Here is a 24,749-nt window from a genome sequence, read left to right as displayed (position 1 = left end):
GAGACCAAATCCCACCTTCCCTGCTCCCATTTCAGTGCAGTTTTGGTGGAAATGTAGGATAAACAGTGCTTTATCCATCAGGTCATCAGTGGAGAGACAGACACCAAAAGAGAAGATGCCTTGGAGCAGCCCAAGCGTGCAATCACATGGAATTCTGCTGCAGATCACCAAGCAACCAACCAGCCTTAAAACATTTCCTGCAGAGGGTCTTTTCTTCACTTTTCCCATCCCAAATGCTCTGTGATCATCTCACCCACCTCTTCAGGGATCTCAGGCCATCCCAAGCTGTGTCAGTCCCATGGTGGCGGTGGCACCCAGGGTAGGATCCATCAACACCTCACCTTCCCGAGGCGGTGACGGGCCAGCACAACATGCTGACACCTTTCAGGCATCCCAGCCAGGGAAACAGGGGCACAAAAATAGCCTCCACCCCTCCAGCAGAGCTAACAAGGCCTGATTGTAGCGGGGCCAGCTGTTGGAGGCCACCAGCCAAAATGTCTCTGTGTGAATTCTGCAGTCAGATGACAATAGATTTTTAACCCAGCTGCGTCTGGTGGTTTTCCCCCTTCGTGCTGATGCAGCCACTTCCCACAGGAGCCTGCACAGGAGGGTACAATAAATGGAAAGATTACACCTATCAAGGTTTGTTCAAAACCTTTGCAATTTCTGTAGTTCCTTTAATTGGGGAGATAAATTATTCCACCTCAGTCTGATGCACAGTGGAGGATATAATGTCTGACTCCAAGGCGTGGTGCCTTTGGATGTGTCAGAGGGGGACAGAGATATCTGCTTTGCTTTGAAGCAAAAACCCACGTAAGAACCACCATTATCTCATGGAAAGTTTTGAAAACCCCATTTAAAAGCACTTGTGTCCAGATTACCCCTGTGCCAGAGCAAACCACAGAAACCTCCTGATTCATTCCTGTCATTAGACTATCTCACAACACATTTGCCAGGCTGCTGAAAGAAGGTAGCGTTTCCTCTTAGACACCACATGTTGTGAAGTATTATAAATACATTGCAGAGCCCGGAATCAGGATCAGATTAGTGGGGCTTGTGAAACAGTAGTGTTTTACTTTCTTGTCTCATTTATTTGAGAGGTACCAAAGCCCGGCGTTGAAACCCAGGGTTGGTTTTTTTTTTTTTTTTTTTTTTTGGTGTATAAACATTCTGAGGCAGCACATGGAGTTCATCTTCAAAGGTATGTGTTCCTACATATGTACAGACAAGGTGCCAGAATGTGGCCTCTGCCAGTCCAGCTACAATTTCCTGTTCTCAGCCTGTGCCTCCCAATTAAATTCATCCCAGAAAAAACAAGGGATGAGGGCCTGCCCTCCCTTTCTCCAGCTTTTCCCACAGACGGGATCCAAAGGAGAGCACCCAGAAATTGCCTCCCCAGGAGGCTGGTGTCATCCTGTAACAAACCAAATTCATTTTATGCTGAAATAGCTACCTCTCCTCAGAAATAATATATAATATTTATAATGTTATATAAATAATATATAATATTTATAACCATAATATTATTAATTATAAATTATTAATAATATTATTGGCCTGGGAGAGGGCAGGGCTGAGGAGCACGGCTCAGAGGGCATTGTAGGGTTTCTCTGGGATTTTTGATTCCTGTTTTTTTGGGGCAATATCGGGTGATCTTTGCCAAGATGTCCCTTGCTTGCAGCAGTGCCACTGCTAGCTGCAGTGCTGTGGGAGCTAAGAGCCCTGCAGGTGTGGATGGAGGCACCTGGGAACCTCATTTTGTGCCATTTTGTATGTTTTTGGTACCCAAACACTCAGCACCAACATGCTGCAACTGCTTCAAGTTCCATCCTTCAATGAGTACCCTCGCCCACAAGATTAAATCGTGGAATTTCTGCAGTAAGACGAAAGTCAGTGGATTGTTAACAGGAGAAGCATCACTCAGCTCTACCTATTTCTTAGGTCACCTGCACATCTAAATTTAATTTTTGTGGTTTGCAAAGTTACTGTGCTCTGCTGGAACTGAGACTTCAGGTTCTCTTTGTTTTCCTTTTATCCTCCAATCTGAAAACCCATTCTCTTGGAGGGCAATGCTGGAAAAATCACTGAGTCCTTATTAAGCACCAATAAATATCAGATTTTTCACAAAAGAAGAGGAAAACCACACTGCAGGGGAAAAATCTTTACTGAAAATATTGCCTGTCCTTTTCTGAAAACATAAATTCTTTTGGCCATTAATCAGCTATTAATCCATGACTAACAGAAAGACTTTGATAAGAGTTGTATTTTCTGGAGTAATTTTTAACAGTAAGAGTTTCTTTTTACTTGTTTTGTTTTCTTTTGTTTTTAGAGAGGAGTATTTATGAGATATTTAGCCTGGGTGAAATATATAAATATATATGCATATACATATACATATACATATACTTACACATACATGCATATATATATAATTATATATATTCTATATTATGATATATATTATTATATGTATAATTATATATGTGTATATATATGCATTTTATGTATATATATATATATTTATATATACATATATATATGTGTTTCAAATGCCCACAAGTCTCTGCTGCTAAAGGATTTAGCAAACAAGTGCAGCCAAGTGGGAAAGTAGAGAAAACATAGGAAATTTTGAGGAGATATTGGTTGGTTTAGTTGGTTTGCACTTTTAAATCCTCCTGGGGATAGGAAAATTTTAACACTGGCAACAGATTAGTTAATCCACAAAACAGATTATTCAGTAAAAGATAATTATTCACTTCATCATCTAAACTCAATGAATTAACACCTCAAGTTTTCTGGGTGCTGCTTTCTGCTGGAAATGTTTTTTTTGGGAGCCTGGGGTGTTTGCCTGTGTTTCTGTGCTATTTCCAGGTCCAACATTCCAATGATAAAAACCACAGTCAGGAATCTGACTGGTAATTATTAATAGCTGCATAGTGTGTAATGCCTTCCACATGAAGAGGTGGCATGAGTTACATTTCTGACATCCACAAGAAATCTCTTCCCAGAATCTGTTGAATGCACAAAAAACTGGAAATTTTGCTTCCTCCAGAAAAATCCAAAGCTTCTGGAGCAACATGGCAAATGAATTATTGGCATCTCACCTTCTTTTAGCTCAGGTAGGCTCTGAAACCAGGTCATTAGGATGGTCTTTAGGTGTAGTGATTTTTAAATCAGGGAGATAAAATCAGAAAGAAAAGCCTTCATTTTTTAAATAATGTGAAGCTAGTTTAAAAAATATAATAAAATATAAATAAATATAATAAAAAATATAATAAAAGGGCAAAATTCTTTGCTGCCAGATTTCAAGTTAAAAGGGATTTAACTTGTTAAAAATTATTAAGTGTGCATAAAGGACTTGAAAAAAAGTAAGACAAAAAATAACTGTCATAGAACGAGTTGCCACCTCCATTGGAGAAAAATAACAATGTGTGATTTTGAAAAGTATTTGAATATAACCTGTAATCTCCTTGTGAGCTTCAAATCTTTGCCACTTAGTTGAAGGCAGAGGATTGCACAGCATTTTCCTGGTACACTGTGGGCAGTGAGCTTTGCTCTTCCAAACAACTGGTTTAAGTGGGCAAACCCAGAATTTCATCCTTATTTTCAGAGACTGAAACAGAGACCCCTGGCACCAGTGCCCCGTGATGGAAACCCAAATTTACCTGCCATAAAGTCAAAGCAAGTTGTGGCCAGTGAGGCAAAAAGTACAAAACCAAAACAAACAGACTTTGAGAGCTCCCTGCTAGAAACTCATAATAAAGTGGGGTGGCAAAGGGGAGCCTCCTGGAGCTCAGAAAATTCAGATTTCTCAGATTTATTTAAAATTCAGATCTATAATTTTTCTATTAATAATTGTTAATTGAATAATTATTCATTAATTTATAAATAATTTATTTATTAAATTATTTATTTATTTGATTTATCATATCAAGCTGATGCGAAGCTCTGGGGGTTTTGTCTGCTGTCCATCAGCAATAGTGTGAATGACCCCATTTATTGCATTTCTACAGCAGGGGTGGGAAGCACTATCCAAGAAACTAGGATGTATCCCACAGAAAACAAATAAAACTTTTACTGGGGAACAACTGAGCGTTTGGGCTTTTTCCTCTAAAAACCAAGCTGGAAGAACCAGAGTTATCTTACTATGCTGAAGTGCAGTTTAAATGCTACTCATTCCTTCCACAGAACATAAAAAACACACCCAAATATTGTAAATAAACACAAATATTGTAAATAAAGGAAACCCACAGCACTGCTGGGCAGCAGTGGCCGTGCTCAGGCTCCCTGCTCTGGTGGGGGAACCTCTCTCCTTAACAACCTTCAACTAATTATTGTCATTTTCTAGAGCTGCCAATCCCTGTGCACAAGTCTGTGGACAAAATACTGCAATAACCTCAATTTTTCAAGCCTATGCCACCCAAAATGTTGAAAAACCCAAGCAGTGCCTTATGATTTATTTGCAAAACTGTGATGGTCTTGGGGGACTAAATCTTATCTCCTGGTGTGCCTTACCCATTTCTGACTCTGTGTCCACATCCTACTTTTGCCTGATTTGGAATTTCCTCTATTCCAATAGACATGGCAGCATTGAAACAAGCCTAGTGTTAATTTAACATTATGTTATTAATTTAAAAAAATAATTATTAATTTTTATTATAATAAATGTCAAATAACAATAACAATACTAATCAATAAATAAGAATATATTATTTATCATTGTATGTCTATATATATAGAATACTATATACAGAATATATATAGAAATATATATATAGAATTCTATATTCTATTATACATTATATTATCACGTTATATTATTAATTTTTAAAATAATTACTAGTTTTATTTTTATATTTTTAAAATAACAAAATTAATCAATAAATAATAAGATATTATTTATTATTATTTATTATAGAATTGTATATATTATATTATATTATATTATATTATATTATATTATATTATATTATATTATATTATATTATATTATATTATATTATATTATATTATATTATATTATATTATATTATATTATATTATATTATATTATATTACATTATATTACATTATATTACATTATATTACATTATATTACATTATATTATATTAATATTATAATTTTGAAAATAATAACATTAACAATAACAATAGTAAGAGCAATAATAATAATAATAATAATAATAATAATAATAATAATAATAATAATAATAATAATAATAATAATAATAATAATAATAATAATAGTACAAAATGCATCAGATTGTCCTTTCCTTCCTTTGTGGAGGGGTTGTGCTGTCACTGCTTATTGTAACCAGCAGTAATGGTTTAAAATAACAACGTTCACATTTCTACTTTCAAGAACAGAAGGAATTCTGGAGGATGAGTGGATTGATTATTTCCTCTCCTCCACTCCTTTTCCTCACCAGCTCCAGGCATAAATAATAAAAGCTGCTTTTAGAGGATGAAGCCTCTTGCAGCACACGCCAGGTTTTATTGATCCTGCAAAATTAAACTTCCAAGGGCTGCCTGCAGCCTCAGTTAAAAATTCACAGGCACAATTCCCCATCCAAGACACAGCTTCTCTGTGCTCTTGGAAAGACGGTTTCAGGAACCAATCTGATGTGCCAGGTACCACAGACATTGATATTAGTGTGCATTTGTTAAAATAGCTAATCCACAAAACAAAAAAAATTCTAAAATTACTATGAAATACCATTCTCTTTCTGCCATGCCAGTATTTTTCAAAATGGTACATTACACTTGGATAAAACATCATTGCATATAAAGCAACAATGCATGTGAATAAAAAAAACCCCTACAGATTGTGCACATTTTCCCAGGAAAACATTCTCAAAGCCTTCTGGTGTTTCTTATGGAGAACTCAAAAATTTCCCTCCCTGCTTCTCCTTTAGATTCATGTTCATTATTTATAAAGTAAAATATTACATTATTAATGTTCGTTAATACATCCACATTACATAAAATGGATGGAAATATTTAATGCATTTTTTACCCATATTCAGCACTAATGGGGAGGACAGGAAAGCATTGAATACAGCAATTATCAGTTCATAGCAAAGTAGTCAAACTGATCACAAACTGGCCTCAAAGGAGCCACAAGTGAGTATTTAGACACTGAGAAATGAGGTGATAATTTAAAAAAAAATCATATTCTTAATTTGAAGTGGGCAAAAAACCCCTCCAATTCCAAAATTTCCATTTTATTGAGTGGAACTTGCTTCATCAGAGCAGCAAATCCCCCACCCCATGCACCTCAGTCAGCTGTAACAAAGGTGTGATGCAACTCCATGTGAATTTCTTTTTCCAAACTGGATTTTAGGAGCAGAAAATTGATCAGGGCTGATAAAATGAGCAACAAGCCCCTAAGCAAATACCAACACTTGCTAATGTGCATCAGTCTGTGGCTCACACGTTTTCATTTGTTTGACCTAATATGCTGATTATTCATTATTTATTGAAATAGCAATTAAAAATAGATGCACACAATAACAACCATAGAAAGGAGATTTTTCTGGATTTATTTATTGAGTTACCAGGGGGTTTCTGGCCTTCCCCTGAAGTCATTTGCTTTTCATGAATCCGTATAACACAGCATCTCATTCACTGCTCCTGGGTGTGCATTGCATTTCAAACAGAAGACATTTGGGCCAGGAAGGGCAGTGCTGTGACCACCTGAAATTCAATGCCAGGCTGAAACCCCTTCCTTTCCCACCAAACCCTCACTTGGGCTCTTTTCTTTGTTACTGGTGTTTCAGGAGAAAAAGGCTGCAGGAGTGACAATAACATGTTTCAATAGTCTAGAATTTTTCATCAAAGAGGGAAGAAAATTTATAAACTGTATAAATAAACATATAAATACCAATATAAATATAAATAACATATAAATGTAAACATAAATATAGATATAAATATAGATATAATATAAGAGTATATAAATATAAATAAACATATAGATATTAATATAAATAAACATATAAATATAAATATAAGACTACATAAAATTATAATCATATAACTATATAACTATATAACTATATAACTAATAACTATATAAATATTTAAATATTATATTATTATAATGTATATAATTTATATTTGATATTATTATATAATATATAGTTATAAATCATTAATAATATGTATTATTAAATTATGATATATAATAATATAAATAACATATTTTATATATATATATATATATATATAAAATCTAATTATAATCATCATGTTGAGTTTGTAATTGAGACAACTCTATGTAAAAATGCAGGCAGTTCTCCACCATTGCTGCAAACAGGCAAGGAGAATTTCGTGAATGGGTAAAAAAAAAAAGGGGGGGGATTGGAAAAAATAATATTTAAATTAAACAGCCCTGTTATCTTTCTCTTCTGGCATCTTTATTTATTTTAGGTCAAAAATATTGAATTTTCTGTCATAATCCTCATCCTGGAACTGTTGCATGGATTTGGGGAATGCGCACCTCTCAGCTTCACCTCTGTCGTGGAGAAAAGGAAGCAAGGAACACAAAACTGAAGTTTGAAAGGGAATAACCCCCCCCCCAAATAAAACCAGGATTTTCTTCCCCTGAGCACATAACAGCACGTTCATGTGTGGGTTCAGCGTCAGTGTGGGCTCAGTGTTCATGTGCCTGAGGTCATGGATTCCTCATCTTCCTCACACTGCCATTCCTGTGGCCATCAGCGGCTGGCTGCAAACTGGGTGCCAGACATCATGCAACTCCCTAACCCAAATTAAGGCTTTGAACCAATTCTGGAAGGCCCTGGATTCACAGCCATTCCCTTATTTTCTATGCATGGATTGATTTGGTTCAGACAAAACCTCTGCTGGGGCAGATTCCTGTCTGAACCCAACCAGGGATGAGTTCATTCTGATTGCTGCCTGACAGAAAATAATTATTTCCAGGAAACACTGGAATTGAGTCCATAATCCATAAGCACAGATCTTCTCATCCTCCAAAGAAACCACCTGAGGAACAGAGAAGTATTTCTAGCTATCTACCAGACAAAGAAATGGCTGCAAAGATTGCTATAAAATGACATTGGCACTGGATCCAGGACTGTCACTCAAGCCAGAGTGGAGAGGGAGCTGCACCACAGCTCTCTCAGCCTTTGATTAATTAATTGGGAGCACAATGAGGTAGGGTTTCCTCTGACAGACAGCAAGAGAAACCCAGCATCCACATATAAGTGATGGCTTGCCCTCAGCTTTAATTAGATTCACAGATGCAAGCACCACTTTGAAGAGGGAATGACAAAATAATAATTTTTTCCTACCTATATTCTCTTATTTCCTACACATATTCTCATTTCCTAAGGACATCTGATCCCACCAGTGCATACCCTAGCCGAACATCCCTCTGTGCAATCATCTCAAATCCCACCACCAGACATTATTTTATTCCTCCCATGTATTCCTGTTCTTCCCTATCACTGCTACGTAGACAGTAACTTCCAAAAATCATTTTCTCCTACAAATGTTCACTTTCTCACCAATGTTCCTTATCTCACATCCTATTGTTGTGTTGTTTTGGTTTCCTTTTTCACTTTCTCAACTGTACTTTTGTGCCATGAAGCCTCCCCAAATCAGAAGAGGGTGCACATCAAAACAGCGGATATTTTTATTTTATTTTATTTTACTTTATCTTATTTGCCGCACAACCGGTAATTTCATTTTTCTTTGTATTATTGCCATATTGCTGTAATACAATTGAAACAGAAAGGGAATATTTACGCATCAATAAAATAAATACCATAATATGAGTCAGTAAGAGGTTAGGTTGGGGTTTTTTTTCCTGGTATGAAGTCACAAATTCTAGAACAAATAATTAATTACTAATAGGCAGACTGAAGATATGTGACAGCAAAACCATGGTATTTCTTCTGGCTGTCAGGTCCAATGGCAGTTAAAATATTTTTGACTATGAGCAGTAATTCTTTTTAGGCCAGGAATTTCCGAGCTTTATGGTTTTTAATGTTTATTCTTTTTTTTTTTTTTTTTCCTGGTTAAGGAACAGCAAGATTTTATTAAATACTGATTTCCAGGCTGGGATGCTTTAGCAGCTCATTAGACTGTCTGTGAGCTGATCAGTGTTTCAGAGAAGGGATTCCAGTTAGCTGGTTTAGCTCTGGTTAAGGGACTGTGGTTGCCTAGAGGGAAAGAATCACTAAGACACATCACCCCCTCTTTCAGCCCTCATTGTCTCTATGTTCACTTTTTGGCACAGAAACCAATGTCCACCCAATTTAATCCACACTGTGCCCAGTCTGAACCCCTGATTTTTGTAACTGAGATAAAGCAGCAATAAAAAAAAAAAAAACAAAAAAACGAAAAAACCCTTATTTTTCTCTTTCAAAAGACTTGGGCCAAACTGTCAGACGACACAGAAAATTAGAGTTACATCAGTTTCTGCCATGGGCAAAATTCTGCTGCTCAGAACATGAACTGCACCTCATGTGAATGTTGATATATCCAAATGAGACACTGCACTAAAACCAGGGCTACAAATCCAGGAGAAGGTGGACAGACCTCACTGCCAGTCCCAGTTCTCAAAATCGTGTGGAAATTGAAATTTCAAAACATTTTTCAAGATTTCTTCCACAGCTTCTTGCAGCTTCTAATGTGCCAAGCCCTCCAAATGGCCAAAACCAGTGTGCCCAACTGAGTAGTTAAATATTCTGTGCTTTTTTTTCTTCTATGACTTCCACAAATTTGTTGATGGACCTTTCTAAATAAAATTATTTTTTGCTTCTAATACAATCTAGATTTGTAGAGATGTCAGTGAGAGTTTGCAGACCTCAGGAAGAACAGTGTTGAAATAATCATCTGCCAGCCTCTAAATAATTTCTATAATAAAACCAAACCAAACCAAACCAAACCAAACCAAACCAACAAACTAACCAAAAACCCCTCAAAATCAAACAAAAAACCTACCAAGAAAACCCAAAAAAATCCCCCAAAACCCAATAAAAAACTGAACAAAAGACAAAACAACAACAAAAACAAACAAACAAACAAAAACACCAAAAAACCACACACATACAAAAAAAGAAAACTAAAACTTACAGAAACAGAGATTTAGGAAAACCTCTTTACCTTCTACAGATGCACCAGACAAGAGTAAAGTGCTTTTTCACTGCCATCTAGCCTGTTCATTTCTAAGTTCTAGATCATTGTCCCTCAGCACCAAGTGGTCTGCTTTAAGCAAGGCCAAGGCTTTAGGAATTGCTCTTTAGTAGCAGCCACATTTTCTCCTCCTCACCAAAACCCCTAAACCCCAAATCTCCACAGTAAACACACCTGATTTTGACCCTTGAAGTAAGTCTTTAAGGTAAATTTAAAAATCCTGAGCTTCACCTTCTTTTGATATACCAATTTTACGAAACGCCCCAATTGTAATTTCAATTTTTCCCTGCTTTGCCGTTTTGCTTGATTTATGTAATTATATGTATATTCTAGGATTCCATTCTAGAATATATATATAATATATATATATATATAAACCCAGCTGCAGTGTCAGGTTCCCACTCCAGGATATTTTGGGGTGGTCTGTGCTGGTCCCTGCTTACAGATTAATATGTAATATTAATGGGCATATGTGGAAATAAAATCATAGAATCATGTAAATCTGGGGGAAAAAAACCTCTGAGATTATGGAGCTGCCTCTGCTGTCCTCCCAGGCCTCTTGCTGGAATTAAAATATACTACTCTACATGGGAGCCAAGGGTACAAATATCTCTGGTCTGATAATGAGACAAAAAGAAACTGCTGATACTTCCACATAAACCACATTGTGTAAAAATGTCCTGCAAGCACAAAAAAGTGATGGCATTTGAGATTATTCTCATTTCCCCAACTGCCCACGACAGAAGAAGGAGTTGCTTATATTTTAAGCTGCATTTACCTTTGGGGACATCTGTCCAGTGCAGGGATATGTTGTGTTGCTCCAAACACCTCCTCCCTCCATCACATGTGTTAACACTCACTGGTCCAGAAAAGAAGAAAATCAGCAAGAAAGGGGACAAAGACCATTGTTTCTAAGAGGTTTTGTTTGCAAACAAACAGCCCAGCAAAGACACATGGGAGTTATATTCCATTTAATTCAGAATACAAACATCTGCCCCTGCCAGCCAGGTCATGCTGAACGCAAATAACAATGTTATTAAAGCTCCATCACTCCTACAGCTATAGTGCCTGTGAGACTCCCAGAGTGCAGGATGCAACAGATAGAGCTGAGCATCCAGCCTGGCTCCTCACAATCAGCATTATAAATGAGCCACGAGGGTAAGACCTGGGTCAACTGAAAGATTTTATTAAAAAGCGCCTATTTGTATTAATAATGTCAAGCCTGCAGATACAGTCCTTAAATAATGGTGACATCGTGAAGAGGAATCAATTACACACAAAACCAGAGCGCACTTTTTTTTTATTTTCTCATTGCATTTCTCATTTTTATTGTGATGAATGTGGCAGGGGGTTTTCAATAGGATATTTTGGAAGCAGATATTAATATTCTGAATTTCTCAGGCCTGATGCTTGTGGAGGCGTAACATCTAATTGAAATTCAAGGTCTTGTGGTCAGAATCTGCTGAACCAGAGATCCTCACACTACACCAAGTATTAACACATTATTCCACATGGATTATAAAACAAGTGAGGAATACATGATTGCACCCTTTGTATTGCACAACTTTGATATTTCCTCTATTTTTGAAGCTGGCTTTTTCAGAAGGTTATTTAACCATGTGAGGTAAAAATACTCAACAGTGAAATGTATTTAATGTGGTCACGGCAAAAGAAATGGACAGCAGCCACAGTTGTCTCTACAGTGCATCAAGAACCTCCAGAAGGGAACACAAGATCCCAGTTCCACAGCAAGCTCACATCTGTGTAAAGGCAGAAGGATCCTGGAAGCCATCAAAGACATGAAACCAACAAAAAATTTTAAATTCCTGATTTAAATTAAAAAATTTAAATTCCTCTGAGGTCATAGTCAAGACCTGCTCAGAAAAAAAAGAGGTGTCTAAAAATTTATTATTAGGAGCAAAGCTCTAAAATTGTTCATATGCCACTGTGCGAAGATGAAGGATAAAAAAATTAGAATCCATTGCGCCTTTAGCTTATAAATTCACTTTTCATATGAGAGTTTGTGCCACATTGGGATTCATCATACTTTTTCAAGCAAAATCTCTGTCCTGTTTCCCTGGACTAAAAGACACACTTTGTAAAGAGGGGACAATCCCAAAAATCACTCTCAGACAGGTGGGTGTGCAAGGAAAAAAAATCCTCTCATGCAAAGAGAAACATGACTTCTGTCAGTTTTACTTAAAGAAGCAGATGGGAGATCATCACAAAAAAAAAAAAAAAAAAGAAAAGAAAAAAAGAAAGAAAAAAAAAAGAAGAAAAAAAGAAGAAAAAAAAAGAATAGGTAAATTTGAAGAGACCGTTTAATGCTTTCAGACAGATTTCCAGACAGTGATGCATATGGTCATTTATTTACAAAGAATGAGTTGATGTTTTAACAAAAAGGACAGCAGCATGAATTGGATATGCCAGGAAAGGGGCAGGTTTGGGGATTCTTTTCTCCCCCCTGTTTGTCTTACATACACTTTATCCCCTTTATTCTTAGAGATCATGGCCTCTGTTGGTCTGCAACCCCAGGATGGAGAAACCCAAATATTTCTATGGAGCCTAGTGGTATTCCTTTGCCACTCCTGAAACAGCACATGAAGTTCACATCTCCTGTGAAAAGGTGTTGGGACCAGGTTTCACTCAAAGCAGGTGTAAAACAGTCTGACCTTAGTGCTCCATTCCAAGCAGACACATCCACCCACAAGTCTGCAGGAAGAGGTGGTGTGGGGGGCCAAAGTCATCTGTGAAAGAGGGAAAAGCAGGGAGGAAGGACTCACTCAGTGCATTTTTCTGTATAAATTATGTACATGTAATATTAATGGGTATATATGGAAATAGAATCATGGAATCATGTAAGTTTTGGGAAAAAAAAAAACAAACCTGAGATCACAGAGCTGCCTCTGCTGTCCTCCCTGGCTTCTTGCTGGTATTAAAATCCAGGATGAAAATGAAATAGGATGCGTTAGGAAAATAAAGGTAAAGCTGCTGCCAGCTTGGGACAAACAAGGGTAATTGTTTAGAAGAAGAACAGATCACAAAACAAACAAAAAAAAACCTCCCGAAAAACAAAAGAAACCCACCAAACAATCGAACCAAACTAAACAAAGCCAAAACCAAACCAAAACAAACAAGCAAACAAAACACACATAAAAGAAAAAGAAAGAAAAAAAAAAAAAGGGTTATTTTGACTGGAAAATTAGAACCAAGCAACAAAAGGGGCATTTTCCTTTTGTTGTGGCAGCCCATGAGGATGCTCTCGGACCAAAGAGAGGGGCCACATGAGCTGCAGGAGCATGGTCACCTCGTGCCACAGGGATGTCACCAGCTCACTGACACTGTCCTGGCTGTGCCCAGCCCTGGGAGCCCCCAGGGGGATGCTGAGGCTGCCCCTGGGTGGGATCTGTCCCACATCTCCAGGCAGGAATGGTGCTCTCTGCTCCGTGCGCAGGAGGCAGTGACTCACCCCAGCAACTCCAGAGCTGGCTGTTGCCATGGCTTTCACTACTGCAGTACAACATTTGCTCATGAAAGATGCATGTCATCTGAACTGGGGTAAAAAAAGAAAAAAAGGGCCTTGCATTGTTTCCTGAGACTTACCTTTCTCTTGGACAAAACTCGTGGCTATTATTTTTGGATGACAGCAGGAAACTCCTGTCTAATTGGAAACAGCGTCACGTATTGGCACATGTCTCCCCTCACCTCTGCCTCTGCCAAAATGTCAGTTTTGCTTAGGATGCTTGTCCTCCTGTCACTACAATGAAAACTGTGTCCTCCCTGGTACAATTTATCACACAGGGTTCAATGATGCAGTGTGCCAAGCAAGGAAGAGGGACGTGAAACCTTATCACCATGGTGTTTATTGACCAGTCATCCTGCTTTGTACTCATTTCCTCTCCTTAATTCCCTGCAAGTATACATTGGCTCGGAATCAAAAGGAATGCAATAGTTAAAAAAAAGCATATGCCCTGGGATGAATGTATTTTATTCCATAGATGCTGATGGTGCAATTATTTCTCTCCTGTGATAACTGAAAACGTTTGTTAATAAAATCTGTTCCAGAAAGGCAGAGCATTAATCCATTATGCTGTTTGAATCCTGACAAATTGGCCTTTTTTTCCCTTGGAGAAATCAAGTTTTGCATCTGAGACATCATCCTGAGAACGACTATTTACACACATTAAAGGAGAGGGGATGTTACACAAACAAAATAATAAAAATACTTGTTTTTGCCAGTCCTACTTGGCCAAGAAAGAAGAAGAAAAGGATCGCAGCCAGAACATGCTGTACCCAGCTCTTGCTGGCTCGTGATTCCCTGCTATAAAATTAACCCATCTGACCTCATGGTCTCCCTCAGCCCTACAGCATCAGCCTGCAAAGCGAATCTCCTGAAATGGTGCCAATTAACTCCATCACTCACCTCCATCCAGAGATGCCCAGCAGAGAGACATCACCCCTCAGTGCATTACACTGTGTGATCCCTGCAGAAACAGCACGGGAAGAGAGAACCACAACCCCCTTCTCAGCCCTGGGGTCCCTTTTACCCTTTTCCTTCAGCCTCAGTCCTCCCTGCGTGCTCAGGCAAAATCTTTACATTTCACTGTTTTCCTTCAGTTTTAGCCCTGCCCCTTCTGCCTCTGGGTGCTCAGCAGGGCAGGTGCTCTCTGTGGTGAGGGTGGCAGAGAAAAGGCAGCAGCTCCTCACCCTGGTCCTCTTCTGTCCCTTGGGGGCTTGGATGTGGCACAGAGGGACATGTAGGGCACCACCAGCAGGACCCTGGGGTGCGGTGATGTTGGGAAGGATGGAAGTTTGACAAGAAAGTCTCACCGATATGCGTGCCCAGCAGAAAGATTTTTAAATGCAGAGTCTGATGAAGGAATAGAGATGGAAGCCAGTTTTGATATGGAATAAAAGAATTGCTGAGCCAGTCTCACTGGATAACCAAGGAGGCAAAGGGTGTGTTAGTTAGAAGGGGTTTTATGGCTTAGAGCAAAGGATAAACCCACCCCAAACAAGAAGATGATTTCACCAAGCAGAAAGAGAGCACAGGCAAACAAGGCAGCAAATGTGGCAAGTGGGAAAAAGGTCCCAGAATTTCCCACTGCAAGAAAACTGAAAAACAACTTCCAGCTTAAACTGTAATGTACTGACTTTGGTGATTGGAGAACAGCAACAAGAATATGGTAATTACAGGAGTTATGATGGGCTACAGATAATAGTTAAGGTATAGATTGGTTCTACTGTACTAAGATGCTCAGCAAAGAAAAGTCTATAATGCATTGTAACAAAAAGAAAAGTCTATAATGCATTGTAACCAAAAGAAAAGTACATAATGCATTTGTAACCAAAAGTACATAATGCACTGTAACCAAAAGAAAAGTCTATAATGCACTGTAACCAAACCCAAAGGGTGTCCAGGCTGCCTGCAGCTGGAGCTGACAGCTGTGGGCACAGCTCTGTCACCCACAGCCCTGGGCTGCTGTGACACCTTGGATGGAACAAACTGCATTTTGTATACAATAAACTGCATTTTGGACAGCCCCTGCAGTCCCACACCCCTCATTTCGGCTCTTACAGGGTGACTTTGCCTCTCCCCTGCACCCAAAGTGACAAAACCCCAACCCAGCATTGCAAAAGAACGGGCAGAAGAAAACTGAGAGGGAAAACAATGAGCAAAGGTAAAACAAAGGCTTTTTCTTGAGCTCCCATGGAACTTGCTCATTTAAAACACAGTCTAGTCCCATAGTCGTGTCAACCTTTCCCCAGAGGAAGCCTGACAAGTTCTGTATTCTCAACTTATGTCTTTTTATTTTGCCCTCAGTGCAGCCCCGAAGGAGAAGCACAGACTGCTCCTTTTGTTAGGTACCTTTTCCCAAGGCAGAGCACAGGACCTCCAATAAGTGCAATAACATCAGGAAATAAACATTTTGCTGATTTGCCTTTGCTTGAAAATATTCTCACAGCTACGCTACACAGAGGAAGAAGGAGGTGGTGATGATTCAGGGAGAGGCCAAAGAGTAAGAGAGTAAAATCTCTCGGGGAAGAAAGCAGCTAATGAACAAAAGTCAGGAACAGAAAGAAGACTTGTTATGCCACAAATATAAAATGTATAGTCACATAAGCTCATAGGAAAGAAAATGAGAGCTGACATCCTACAATGCTAGATTGATTAGGGAGGGCTTGGAAGAAGACCAAGGTCTGGGAATGGCATGGGAAATCATTTCAAAGGAGAAAGAACCTCATACTCTGCTACGGGGGATGGCAGCAGTACAATAACACATGAGGAGGATGTTGGAGAGCTGCCACAGACCCTGGGCTGAGGGGAAGCAAAAACATATGACAATGTGTGTGTGTGTGTGTGTGTGTGTGTGTGTGTGTGTGTGCAGTTATTCTGGATACCTGTGTGGCTTGAAATGGTGGTGTGAGGGATCTGGACCTTTGACTTCCTGAAAAGTGCCAGATTTGAGAGACCAAGGGTTTGTCTTTCTCTTTGTCTGTCTGCCTCCTCCATTTCCAGGTACATCCTTAGCGACATCCTATTGTGCCCACAATATGGCAGCCTAAAGTGAAGCAGATATTGCCACATCTCTGAATTTTTAAATTTATCCATTTTCTCCTTCTGTCCTAGGGCTGGGATTATCAATGACACTTTCTTTGGTGTTACAGACACAAAAGTGATAAATATCCTTTAATAATAGAACTTCATTGATTTCTCTGCACACACAGAGAGCATTTATGCAATCCAGGTACGTTTAGAGGGACATATTCACAGCTTTTCTCTGTGGACAAGGTCACGCTACCTTTGAAGGGAATTTTGTCTCATGAAAATCAAGGATAGTGTTGTCTTTGAGATTTCATAGGATCGTGGAATGGTTTGGGTGGGAAGGGACCTTAAAGCCCATGCAGTGCCACAGGCAGGGACACCTTCCACTGTCCCAGTGTCCAGCCTGGCCTCGGGCAGTGCCAGGGGTGCAGGGGCAGCCCCAGCTGCTCTGGGCACCCTGTGCCAGGGCCTGCCCACCCTGCCAGGGAACAATTCCTTCCCAATATCCCATCCAGCCCTGCCCTCTGGCAGTGAGAAGCCATTCCCCCTTGTCCTGTCACTTCAGACCCTTGCAAATCATCTCCCTCCATCCTTCTTGTCATCTCCCTATTCCCATGTGAATCTGAAATAAGTTCCAACTTCCACGACGCCCAATTTAAACTCGCGCTTAGCACCCTTCATTTTGAGACAAGGAAAAGATTGTGAATGGACATATCCCCGTCACCCACTGTCATTTTGGGAGGTGTTACACCTCTACAAATTGGGCACTGCTCAGGGGGCCGGGCTGTCCGTGCAACACCAGCCATATTTTGGCATCCTCCAGCAAACTTGTGTTTGTCTGATGAAAATGTGTCATCAGACCTTCCCTCTGAGTGCCCTAACGAGGCACACATGGAGCAGATGTGCTGGCCCCCACTCTGAGGGAAAATGCAGATTATTTGGACACACCTTCAGAGCATGGCTTGGGTTTAGCTCCTTCAGAAGCCAAGAATAATTGACAAACGGAGTAAGGGGAAAACATTATTACAGGAAAAGCCGTCTTTACATCTGGATTGTTGCTTATTTTTAACAAGGGATAGCATTCGGTGATGTGCTCAGAGGCCAACATGAGTGCCTTCAAGGTTTAGTTCAGAAATCATAAAAACTTGAACATAAATAAAATGTAAAGCCTACTGGTCCTTCTAGTCCTGAAGGAAGAAGCCATTAGTTGCAAAAAGGACTTATCATGACATCCTCACCCTTAATCCATCCCCAAACCCAGATTCTTAAGAACACTAAACACTAATTATGTTTACAATGATAGAAAGGTGTTCAAATATGCAAATAATCTGGAAAAGGGATGGATAGCATGCCAAATAGACTTGGAGACCAAGACTCAGAAAATTTTGTTTAAGTTATTTGGAACCAGAAAACCTTTGGAAACAATGGTCATGTGAAGAATAAAAAAAAAAAAAAAAAAAGATTCCTACTTAAACTCCTACATCTGTCAGTGCTTTAAAATATGAAATTTCAGTCAGGTTTATTTTCCTAGGGGAAAAATATATCTGGGGAAACACTGATAAATCTCTTCTCCAACTATTAATTACAAATTCAAAATGAACCTGGTTTGGCCTTTCAGAAACCTTTTTGTATTTGCTTTCCACTCTAAGTCTGTTTTTTATTTATTTTAATGTGATTAAAATGCTGCCATTCAAAACACAGAGTTTCTAAAAAGATTGTCACCCTTCATCAGTCTGGGGGTATATTCACTAAAGAAATAATATTTGTCATGTATATTTTCTCTTCCCATCGAGTACTGTTTGGCACTGGTGAAAGAAATATCATATATTTGATACGTTCTGCACTAAAATCTTCACTCTCTGAAGATCTGTGAGGTGGCAGATATAAGGCTGGCCCAAGGGGAGATGGAGTTTTCTGTACAGATTTCATAAAGGAGAGAGGCTGAGGTGCCTCCTGTTAAAATTAATTGCTAAGATCAATACAAAACTCTGGGCTAAACTAGTTTGTATCTTTGAATAACAGCTTATTTTGCATCAGTCTCCTTATCCTGGCCTAAAAAGGTCCCTGCACTGTAAGTGTACAGTCCAGCACTTTGGGGTGAGCACGGCTGTGGCCAAGGGCAGGCTGAATCATGACCTGTTAATCCTCTTTTTATTTTTTGAAGAACAGGCTCTGAGTTCAGCACGGTGTCCTGGGTCCTTTTTGGTACTTTGGAAAATGCTGTTCATGGAGCACTTTAAGAAACAAACTGTGCTCCTTTATTTTTCACCAGGGGAAGGGAAACGACCCAAAGCGTGGCGTGTGTTACGAGGTCCGTGTGAGCACAGCCAGCCACACAGGACAATGAGCAAACCTCCTCAGCTTTATGGCTTCCAGGAATCAGCTGGGCTATCTCCCCTCCCAGGGGCTTCCTTAACCTGGAGAAACCCGTGGCGAACAAGAGACAGACAGTCAGGAGCAAATCACAGCCCTTGGCCTCCTCCTCCATTTAGACAAATTTTAAATGTTAAATAAATACTGAAGGAATCACTTGTCACCACAAATTATTCCTTTGAATGTTTACTGTTCATGCCAGCTTCCCTGGGGTCCTTCCCATTTAGAAACAGCTTTAACAAGCAATCCCATAAAACATTGACCATTATTCCCCAAGAAGTTGTGCCTAGTGACTTGTTACACAGAAATATGTTTCCAATTTCGCTTTGAAACGTATTAGAAAGGAGTCCTCAGTACTTTTTGCATTAGCATTTAGTGCCATGTGGAAACGGCAATTATAAATTGCCACGAGCTGTACTTGCAGCCCTCAGCTTAACTGTTTGTGTGGTGCTGTGCAGCCCATTTTCCCCCAGGGCGCGGCGAGACGGGTTGGTTTGCTGCTTGCCTTGGCAGGGACAGGACAAGGGCAGCAATAGGGTTGTGCCATTGTTCCATCCCTCCTCCTCCTCCTCCCAGGCAGATGTGGAATGAGCCAGTGGCTGCAGGAACACGTGGGCTCAAGGGACAGCTGAAGGACCAGCGGCTCAGCAAAGCCTCCACCAGCTCCAGAGGAATTTGGGAGGGGGTGAACCCTGACAGGGGGACCACCAGCTGGGGCCAGCACCAACAGCAGACACAGGGGAGGGTTTTCTCCTCCTCAAAACTACTTCTTGACAAAGCCCCAGCTTTCATGAAGAGCAGTCCCAGGTTGGTGTTTGTGGCTGGCACAAAGCAGCTTGAGTTTTATCTGAGGCAATCATGCATTTATGTTATGAAACACACAGATGTAAGTGCCCATCCTTTCTAGAAAAAAGCAAGCTCTGAAGGCTGAGCTGAGTTTGCCTTATTTTGTCTCCAATTCCCAATGGCTCTCAGCCCATTTTATCATGCAGTTTGGTGAAGAGAAGCTGCAGGGAAGAAGGTGAAGGCCAACTGCAATGCAGAAGAAGATGGTGATGGCAGATGCACCTGAGAATTGACAGAAAGGCACAAGCAACAGCTCCAGAAGTATCCACACTAAACATTTCCATTCCATTTCCTAATTCCATTCTGTAGGATTAGGGGCCAACAACCCTTGTTTATTATTTTGTAAATATTTTTATATTGTCTGTAAAGCAACCCTTGCAATATTGTTTTTCCCAAAGGAACAGGGTCAGCTACTCTCAAATTTCCTACTAATAAGTACTCCATGCAAGAAAATATACTAAAAAGAGGAAATTATTTTGTCACATCACAGTAAAAATTTTAAGTAAAAGGATTACCTTTAGGAAACAGCAACACTCCTGAAGTAATATTTAAGTAAACTATTTTAATTAAAAATTAACAGTGGGACAAGAACAGGAGAAGATTCTGAGGCAACCTGAAATAACTGAATTTGAGAAATAACTGAACTTTCTCAAACTGAGTTTGAGAAAAATACGTCAAGCTGCAATGAGACCTCCAAGAATTAGGCAGGTGGTGAGATCTCAGGTATTTAATAACATTCCCAAGTGCTACAATAGAAGAACTCCTGTGAAAGGGATGATGTGTCAAAATAACCCAGATGATGGGATTCTGATGTCTGTGCCATGCTCCCATCACTGTGTCTTGAGGACCAGTGGAGGCTGCTCAGGGTCTCCATGACATCTCCCCTCTACACATTTCTGGGTTTTTTAATCTCCATTCTTCCAGAAAATATCCAGTGTGATCTTGTGAACTGGTTGCCAGCCACAAAGTGCTGCAAAGATGCTTCTGGATCCCTTCCATCCCTTCACTTTCATCCAAAGTGACTTCATTCATCTTAATGCATCCTTCCTGGATGAAAATAAAACATAAGATAGGGAGGTGGTTGGGAATTTCTCTTCAAAAGATCTGTCCCCATCTAAACAGGCCTAGAGATGTGTAATGCTGCTGGTCCAAGGAGTCCTTCTCAGACTTGAGCTGTTCAGTGTTCACCTGACACTAAAGAGAAGAGCCCTCCAGTCAATTTATTAAATCCCTGCTCACTCAAATAGACTTTTCAGCTTCAGTGATTGATGTGAATTAAATATTAATCCATGAAAACAGGATTAATATGGTGGCTGGTTTCACCCTACACAGTTACTCTCTCTGGTAGTTTCTAAAGAAATTTGGTTTTAAGGGACACAAGACAGCTAGACTTGACTGCTTTGGGATCAGAACTGAGTTTACCTGTAGGAATTATAAGCCTATGGCTTGGGTTTTAGTAAGAATACTAAGAATTCCCTTTGAATTCTTACTATTAAGTGTAGGAGGTTAATTCTCTAACACAGTGGTTACTCTAGCCCTTCTCAAGCAAAGCATTTAGGCCTGTGGAGTGACTTTTAATCCTAGGAATGATTCTCCTGTGCTCAGCAGACTCCTTGGGCTGGCACTGGGCACACTCCATGGCTTCAGTGGAGTTTTTGCAGGATCAGTCACAATTTATCTGAGGGCAGAGTTGTTTGAGAGTTCAGAAAGCACCGGAAAAGGTTTGGTTTTTTTTGCCATGACGTTTCTCAAGTATTGTAAAAATCCTGTGACCCGCTCGCTGGTGTGCTATATTTGTGTTATCTTGGAGCGGATACATTTCTCACTTACTGGAGCTTTCACAGCTCATAAAAATAGAACTTCTGAACTTTCAAGGGCCCTCTGGATGGTGTGGGCGTGTGACACGTCTGCACTGCAGCAGAGGTGAAAGGCTGCGAGGGGGTCGGAGCGACATGGAGGCCGCGGCCTAGTGCAGGCCGCAGCCAGGATCAGCCGCCGCCGCCGCATCCCTGAACAAAAACCAAACAAACAATTACCGGAAATGCAGCCAGCGAAAATCCGCACTTGGACTCGCTTTGACACATGCTGTCTTCAGATAAAGTCGATGTTAAACAATACAGTATTTTTTCCCCCTGCCTCCCTCAGGAATTCGGTGGCAAAATTGTGCCTGTCTTCATCACAGTTCTGATTTTACCCAAATGCTGAACCTCCTAGATGAATTTTGCAGGGAGCCTTTGTGGACTTCTGTTGGATCCTTTATATCAGTGATGCCTGTAAGAGACTCAGAAGTCATTGTGAACCAAGATAAGTAAATAAAACACATGGTTTCAGGAAGATAAGAGAGGGCAGAGACTCCCCTGTTGCAAAGGTACCAGTTGTGGGTTTCTCTGGGTCTGGATTGAAGGCACTTGAGGTGGCATTTCATGTTCAGATTCAAGTGTTCATTATTTCTTATCAATAAAATAGTCTCACTACTGTGAGTTGGGCAGCTTTTCATTAGAAGACACAAAAGGGCCAACAATCTCTTGTTCCAAGGTCTTTCAAGACTAAACCATTCAATTAAGAGCTGACACCTGGATTATTTTCCCTTTTAACCCAATAACTGATCCCACAGAGCCCACAATGCAGACTTTTCTGCCCAATTACAAAATGCCACCCAAACCCATGGAGAAGAAGGAAGAAGAAGCATGAAGAAGAAACCCAGGACAGCACCCTGTGCCCTCCACCTTGCTTCCATCCACAACACACTAAAAACCCCAAACCCTCAATTTCTCACCCAGAGACACACCTACACTGCTCTCTATAATCTGTTTCCCACTTTTGTGGGTTCCAGTCTATCTTGAAGTCTGGGAAACTTTCTCCATGGATGAGGGTCAGAGTCAGTGCTGCCCTGGGGAGGGAATATTTTAGGGAAATATTCCCTGTGGTGGCCTGGGTTTCCAGACCCTGTTCCAAGGGACGTGCATCAAGTTTGGAAGAGCCCTGTGCTCCAGTGGGAAATCACACTGGAATGGGGAATAACTGCAAACAAGTTAGAATTAGGCTAAGAAGCAGCATTTCACTGGGATGGAAGAAATAATAGGATATTTGTGCGGCGGTTTGGTAGAATTTTGGGGGCTTTTCTGCCCTCTAAGCTGCAAACAGTGCAGCAGGGCTAGGGCATTGGTGGGCTGGTTTGCAGTCTCAGCAGTGTCCCTGGGAGGACGAGAGCAGAGCCAAATCCCTTCTCATCATGTTTATAAATGGCTGGCAAGGTCTCATTGCCAGAATTAATTACATCTATCTCCTGACACAGTCTCAGCTCGATTAACTACGTCCGTAATTATTACTCCAGGAGAAGAAAAAAACCAACCCACCCAGAACCTGTGACTGCGTGAAAGGAAAACTTTCTGATTTATGTTCCTGGCATGGGCACTCCAAACAATTTCAAAAGGTTTCAGCTGTCTCAGCCCAAATAAAATGATGCTGCAGGGCCTGACTGTAACAATGCTGCTCCAGTGAGCAATACACACTTACACAGCCAATTTTTTTCTCTATCAGGAATATATCCATGATCACAAGAGCTTCCTCTTCAAAGGAACTTAAATAGGAAGGATGGAGCTCATATTTTGCTACAGTTGTGTTAGCCCTGCTTTCAGTGGATTGGAAAAAAAAAAAAAGGAAAAAAAAAAAAGAGGTTTTTTTTTTTAATACTCTGGAAATCTGAACCTGAGTGTGGAAAGTGAGTTCTTGCCTGCTAAGGGCATTTTGATTTTTCTGAGGTTGTTTTTGAAGTTCAAAGCAGATAAGGGCCCTATCTGGGGATACAAGCCACTGTAACACAACGCTTATCCAATTTGCAAGGACGTTAATAGCTTCAAAGTCCCCTCCAAAGGAAAACTAAGCTTCCCAGACTCAGCTAACCAGGCATAAGCTGGTAAGAGACTCAGCTTCCTTTCTTGGCTGCTGTTACATCTTTCCTCTAAATTACACTAAAACAAGCTGTAGCGTTAGGAAGGCAAATACTAAAACTGAAAAAAAAAAAAAAAAAAAAAAAAGAGAAAATAAATATAAGACGGGGGAAAATAAAAAGCATGTCTTAATAAATAACAAAGGAGGACCATTGTACCAAAGTGAAACCCTACCATAGAGCACCTAGGTTGGTTTGGAGGCTGTTTTAATTATTTTATTTACTTTATTGATTTTGCTTTTCTTACTGCCACATCTGACTGCAGAGTTCAGGAAGAGGAATCTAACACCTTGAATAAAAACCTTCTTATCTCTTTTCCTCAGAAAAACTATGCCTAGATACAGATACAACTTGCAGATTATTTATGCAAGTGAAAGCAGTAGGGAATTTAACAAGTGTTGCTTACAAAAAGATTAAATTTTCACACTTTTTGTAGGTTTTCTTTGGGTTTTTGTTTGGCTTTGTGGGGGTTTTGTTTGGTTTTTTTTTTGTTTGTAGTTTTTGTTGATGTTTTCCTGGGGTTCGTTTTGGTTTTGTTTGTTGGTTTTTTTAATAAAAAACCATGATGGCTGAAAAGTCAAAAGTTTCTCGGTTGGTTTTTGAATTATGGAATGGAGTCCCGTGCAAGGAAATTATGCCTAAATAATCCAGTGTGATCTGCCTAGAGGTATCATTTATAGCTCTTTTTAAGATTGGAATCAAAACAGCCCAATGTTCTGCCTGGATGCTCTTTTTGGATCATGGCACCTTGATTTTTTAATTCTGCTAACCAAAAGAATGCCACACAAATTTAACAAATTAAACAATTTGTAATAGATAAACTATTTGTACTAAACTACAAAGAGAAGAAATCAGTCAGTGACTGCAAAA

At 39.8% G+C, this 24,749-nt stretch overlaps 1 long non-coding RNA gene across 1 annotated transcript; it reads left to right on the top strand.

The window, feature by feature from the left end:
• The first annotated feature begins 2,951 nt into the window (after nt 1-2,951).
• Nucleotides 2,952-9,798, top strand: LOC134431814 (uncharacterized). Its single transcript, XR_010031114.1, has 2 exons — nt 2,952-3,119; nt 7,432-9,798. It is a non-coding gene; the product is annotated as an uncharacterized LOC134431814 (long non-coding RNA).
• The last annotated feature ends 14,951 nt before the right edge of the window (nt 9,799-24,749 follow it).

This window comes from Melospiza melodia, chromosome Z, assembly GCF_035770615.1.
Source record: "Melospiza melodia melodia isolate bMelMel2 chromosome Z, bMelMel2.pri, whole genome shotgun sequence".
Lineage (NCBI taxonomy): Eukaryota > Metazoa > Chordata > Aves > Passeriformes > Passerellidae > Melospiza > Melospiza melodia.
The sequence above is the reverse complement of the archived record's forward strand: the minus strand, read 5'-3'. Positions and strand labels throughout refer to the sequence as shown.